This window comes from Arachis hypogaea, chromosome 13, assembly GCF_003086295.3.
Source record: "Arachis hypogaea cultivar Tifrunner chromosome 13, arahy.Tifrunner.gnm2.J5K5, whole genome shotgun sequence".
Taxonomy (NCBI): Eukaryota; Viridiplantae; Streptophyta; class Magnoliopsida; order Fabales; family Fabaceae; genus Arachis; species Arachis hypogaea.
This window is the reverse complement of record NC_092048.1, coordinates 34,535,858-34,542,116: the sequence shown is the minus strand read 5'-3', so window position 1 is coordinate 34,542,116 and position 6,259 is coordinate 34,535,858. Positions and strand designations below refer to the sequence as shown.

General features: G+C 37.0%; 1 non-coding gene across 1 annotated transcript; it reads right to left on the bottom strand.

Moving 5' to 3' along the window:
• Window positions 1–1,918: 1,918 nt before the first annotated feature.
• LOC112739936 (small nucleolar RNA R71) lies at window positions 1,919–2,026 on the bottom strand. Its single transcript, XR_003170870.1, has one exon. It is a non-coding gene; the product is annotated as a small nucleolar RNA R71 (small nucleolar RNA).
• Between the last annotated feature and the right edge of the window lie 4,233 nt (window positions 2,027–6,259).

Sequence of the window (6,259 nt, the reverse complement as noted above, 5' to 3'; positions counted from 1 at the left end):
CTTTTTCCCAATTAATTTTCGAAAAATTAAAAAAAAATTAATAAAATCATAAAACCAAAAATATTTAATGTTTCTTGTTTGAGTCTAGAATCAAGTTTTAAGTTTGGTGTCAATTGCATCTTTTTAATTTTCTAAAAATTATTTTCAAAAATCCATGCATTGCATTCTTCATGATCTTCAAGTTGTTCTTGGCCAGTCTTCTTGTTTGATCATCATATTTTCTTGTTTTGTATCTTTTCTAGTTTTTCATATGCATTTTCAATTTGTTAGTGTCTAAAGTTTGAAAATTTCTAAGTTTGGTGTCTTGCACGTCTCTCTTTTCTTGAAAATTTTCAAAAATAAGTCTTGATATTCATCTTGATCTTCAAAGTGTTCTTGGTATTCATCTTGACATTCAAAGTGTTATTGCATGCATTGTGTGTTTTGATTCATAATTTTCATGTTTTGAGTCTTTTTTGTTGTTTTTTTCTTTCTTCATTAAAAATTCAAAAATAAAAAAATATCTTTCTCTTATTTCACTCATAAATTTTGAAAATTTGGGTTGATTTTTTCAAAAATTTTTAAAATCTAGTTGTTTTTTATGAGTCAAATCAAATTTTCAATTTAAAAATTCTATCTTTTTCAAAAATCAAATCTTTTCCATTTTTCTTTTATGATTTTCGAAATTTTCAAAATGATTTTTAAAAATCTTTTTCTTATTTCCATTTCATATTTTCAAAATTAATGCTAACAATTAATGTGATTGATTCAAAAATTTTAAAGTTTGTTACTTGCCTAGTAAGAAAGGTTCAATCTTTAAACTCTAGAATCATATCTTTTTAGTTTCTTGTTAGTCAAGTAATCAACTTTAATTTTCAAAATCAAATCTTTTTAAATTTCTTTTTCAAATCTTTTTCAAAATAAATTTCAATCACATCTTTTTCAAAATCAATTTCAAAATCTTTTCTAACTTCTTATCTTTTCAAATTTGATTTTCAAATCTTTTTCAACTAACCACTTGACTTTTTAATTGATTCTTACCTTTTTCAAAACTACCTAACTAATTCTCTCTCTAATTTTCGAAAATCCCTTCCCTCTTTTTCAAAAATTCCTTTTTAATTAATTAATTATTTTAAAAATTTAATTTAATTTAATTTAATTTTAATTTTCAAATTTTAAAATTAATTTTAAATATTTTTATTCTATTTTGTTTAATTTTCGAGTTCTTCTCTTCTTCATCTCCTTCTATTTATTTATTTATCTATTAACACTTCTCTTCCACCTAAAAATTCGAACCCTCTCTTCTTCCTGGTGTTCGAATTTCTTTTCTTCTTCTACTCACATAAAGAAATCTCTATACTGTGACATAGAGGATTCCATATTTTCTTTTCTGTTTTCTTCTTTTTCATATGAGCAGGAACAAGGATAAGAACATTCTTGTTGAAGTTGATCCTGAACCTGAAAGGACTCTAAAGAGGAAGCTAAGGGAAGCTAAAGCACAACTCTCTGGAGAAAATCTGACAGAAATTTTCGAAAAAGAAAGAGACATGGCCGAAAATAATAACAATGCAAGGAAGTTGCTTGGTGACTTCACTGCACCAAATTCCAATTTACATGGAAGAAGCATCTCAATCCTGCCATTGGAGCAAATAATTTTGAGCTTAAACCTCAATTAGTTTCTCTGATGCAACAGAACTGCAAGTTCCATGGACTTCCATCAAAAGATCCTTTTCAGTTCTTAACTGAATTCTTGCAAATCTGTGATACTGTTAAGACCAATGGGGTTGATCCCGAGGTCTACAGGCTTATGCTTTTCCCGTTTGCTGTAAGAGATAGAGCTAGAGTATGGTTGGACTCTCAACCTAAAGATAGCCTGAACTCTTGGGATAAGCTGGTCACGGCTTTCTTAGCCAAGTTCTTTCCTCCTCAAAAGCTTAGTAAGCTTAGAGTGGATGTTCAAACCTTCAAATAGAAAGAAGGTGAATCCCTCTATGAAGCTTGGGAGAGATACAAGGAACTGACCAAAAAGTGTCCTTCTGACATGCTTTCAGAATGGACCATCCTGGATATATTCTATGATGGTCTGTCTGAGCTATCAAAGATGTCAATGGACCATTCTGCAGGTGGATCCATTCACCTAAAGAAAATGCCTGCAGAAGCGCAAGAACTTATTGACATGGTTGCAAATAACCAGTTCATGTACACTTTTGAAAGGAATCCTGTGAATAATAGGACACCTATGAGGAAGGGAGTTCTTGAAATTGATACTCTGAATGCCATATTGGCTCAGAATAAAATATTGACTCAGCAAGTCAATATGATCTCTCAGAGTCTGAATGGATTGAAGGAATCATCCAACAATACTAAAGAGGCATCTTCTGAAGAAGAAGCTTATGATCCTGAGAACCCTACAATGGCAGAGGTGAATTACATGGGTGAACCCTATGGAAACACCTATAATCCCTCATGGAGAAATCATCCAAATTTCTCATGGAAGGATCACCAAAAGCCTCAACAAGGCTTTAATAATGGTGGAAGAAACAGGTTTAGCAGTAGCAAGCCTTTTCCATCATCCACTCAGCAACAGACAGAGAATTCTGAGCAGAATCTATCTAGCTTAGCAAATATAGTCTCTGATCTATCTAAGGCCACTTTAAGTTTCATGAATGAAACAAGGTCCTCCATTAGAAATCTGGAGATACAAGTAGGCCAGCTAAGTAAAAGAGTCACTGAAATCCCTCCTAGTACTCTCCCAAGCAATACAGAAGAGAATCCAAAAAGAGAGTGCAAGGCCATTGATTTAACCATCATGGCCGAACCTACAAGGGAGGGAGAGGACGCAAATCCCAGTGAGGAAGACCTCCTGGCACATTCAGTGATCAATAAGGAGTTTCTCTTTGAGGAACCAAAGGAATCTGAGGCTCACCTAGAGACCATAGAGATTCCATTAAACCTTCTTCTGCCCTTCATGAGCTCTGATGAATATTCTTCTTCTGAAGAGAATGAAGATGTTACTGAAGAGCAAGTTGCTAAGTACCTTGGTGCAATCATGAAGCTGAATGCCAAATTATTTGGTAATGAGACTTGGGAAGATGAACCTCCCTTGCTCACCAATGAACTGAATGCATTGGATAGGCAGAAATTACCTCAAAAGAAACAGGATCCTGGCAAATTCCTAATTCCCTGTAACATAGGCACCATGACCTTTGAGAAGGCTCTGTGTGACCTAGGGTCAGGAATAAATTTAATGCCACTCTCTGTAATGGAGAAACTTGGGATCTTTGAGGTGCAAGCTGCCAGAATCTCATTAGAGATGGCAGACAACTCAAGAAAATAGGCTTATAGGCAAGTAGAGGACGTGTTAGTAAAGGTTAAAGGCCTTTACATCCCTGCTGATTTTATAATCCTAGACACTGGGAAGGAAGAGGATGAATCCATCATCCTTGGAAAACCCTTCCTAGCCACAGCAAGAGCTGTGATTGATGTGGACAGAGGAGAGTTGGTCCTCCAACTGAATGAGGACAACCTTGTGTTTGAAACTTAAGGATCTCCTTCTGTAACCATGGAGAGGAAGCATGAAAAGCCTCTCTCACTACAGAGTCAACCAAAGCCCCCACAGTCAAACTCTAAGTTTGGTGTTGGGAGGCCACAACCAAACTCTAAGTTTGGTGTTAAACCACCACATTCAAACTCTAAGTTTGGTGTTGGGAGGTTCTAACCTTGCTCTGATTATCTGTGAGGCTCCGTGAGAGCTCACTGTCAAGCTATTGACATTAAAGAAGCACTTGTTGGGAGGCAACCCAATGTTATTTAATCATATCTATTTTATTTTCTCTTTGTTATTTCGTGTTTTATTAGGTTGATGATAATGTGGAGTCACAAAAACTACTGAAAAATCAAAAATAGAATGAAAAACAGCATTGAAAACAGCACACCCTGGAGGAGAGCAATCTACCGTTTAAACGCCAGAAACAAGCATCTGTCTGGCATTTAACGCCAGAAACAGGCACCAAGCTGGCGTTTAACGCCAGAAACAAGCATCTTTCTGGCGTTAAACGCCAGAAACAGGCTACATTTGGGCGTTTAACGCCAGAAACAAGCAGCAATCTGGCGTTAAATGCCAGGATTGCACAGCAAGGGCGTTTTACACGCCTAATTGGAGCAGGGATATTAAGTCCTTGACCCCACTTAATCTGTGGACCCCACAGGATCCCCACATTTTCTTCTCTCCTCTTCACACCTTTTCATAACTCTCTTCCCCAAATACCCTTCACCAATAACCCCAATCACTCTTTCCCATCACTTCTTCACCACTCACATCCATCCTCTCTTCCCCAAAAGACCCCACCTACCTTCAAATTCAAACTAATTTCCCCCCCCCAAACCCAACCCTAGTGGCCAAACCCTACACACCCCCTCACTCCTATATAAACCACTCACTCCTTCTTCATTTTCACACAACACAACCATCTCTTCACCCCTTGGCTGAAAACACCTCTCTCCCCATCTCTTCTATTTTCTTCTTCTTCTACTACTTTCTTTCTTCTTTTGCTCAGGGACGAGCAAATATTTTAAGTTTGGTGTGGTAAAAGCATAGTTTTTTATTTTTCTATAACCATTTGTGGCACCTAAGGCCAGAGAAACCTCTAGAAAGAGAAAAGGGAAGGCAATTGCTTCCACCTCTGAGTCATGGGAGATGGAGAGATTTATCTCAAAGGTCCATCAAGACCACTTCTATGAAGTTGTGGCCAAGAAGAAAGTGATTCTTGAGGTTCCTTTCAAGCTAAAAAAGAATGAGTATCCGGAGATCCGACTTGAGATTCAAAGAAGAGGTTGGGAAGTTCTCACCAACCCCATTCAAACGCATGGGTCACTAGGAACCATGATCAAAGTGTGAACTCGAATCCAAAGCATTGGCTTACCATGGTTCGGGGAAAATACTTAGATTTTAGTCCAGAAAATGTAAGGCTAGCGTTTAACTTGCCAATGATGGAAGAGAACGCACGCCCCTACACAAGAAGGGTCAACTTTGATCAAAGGTTGGACCAAGTCCTCATAGACATATGTGAGGAAGGAGCTCAATGGAAAATTGACTCAAGAGGCAAGCCGGTTCAATTAAGAAGGCATGACCTCAAACCAGTGGCTAGGGGATGGCTAGAGTTCATTCAACGCTCAATCATTCCTACTAGTAACCGGTCTGAAGTTACTATAGACCGGGCCATCATGATCCATAGTATCATGATTGGAGAGGAGGTGGAAGTTCATGAGATTATACCTCAAGAACTTTACAAGGTGGCTGACAAGTCCCCCACTTGGGCAAAGTTAGCCTTTCCTCATCTCATTTGCCACCTCTGCAATTCGGATGGAATTGACATAGAGGGAGACATCCTCATTGAAGAAGACAAGCCTATCACTAAGAAAAGGATGGAGCAAATAAGAGATCATGGACCTCAACATGAGCATGAGGAAATTCCTCACCATGAAATCCCTGAGATACCTCAGGGGATGCACTTTCCTCCACAGAATTATTGGGAGCAAATCAACACTTCCCTAGGAGAATTAAGTTCCAACATGGGACAACTAAGGGTGGAGCACCAAGAGCACTCCATCATCCTCCATGAAATTAGAGAAGATCAAAGATCTATGAGGGAGGAGCAAGAAAGACAAGGAAGAGACATAGAGGAGCTCAAGAGCACCATTGGTTCTTCAAGAAGAGGAAGACGCCACCCTCACTAAGGTGGACTCATTCCTTAATCTCCTTGTCTATTTATTTTATATTTTTCGATTTTTGAGCCTTATGTGTTATTTATGTTTGTGCCTTTACTACATGATCATTAGTGTCTAAGTGTCTATGCCTTAAAGTTATGAATATGAATCCATCACCTCTCTTGAATAAAAAATGTTTTAATTACAAAAGAAAAAGAAGTACATGGTTTCGAATTCATCCTTGAAACTAGTTTAATTATTTTGATGTGGTGACAATACTTTTTGTTTTATGAATAAATGCTTGAACAGTGCATATGTCTTTTTGAAGTTGATGTTTATGAATGTTAAATATGTTGGCTCTTGAAGAATAAGGAAAAAGGAGAGGTGTTATTTGATAATCTGAAAAATCATAAAAATGATTCTTGAAGCAAGAAAAAGCAGTGAATACAAAAGCTTGCGAAAAAAATAAAAAAAAAAGTATAGCGAAAAAAAAAAGAAAAATAAAAAGCAAGCAGAAAAAGCCAAAAGCTATTTAAACCAAAAGGCAAGAGCAAAAAAAGCCAATAGCCCTTAA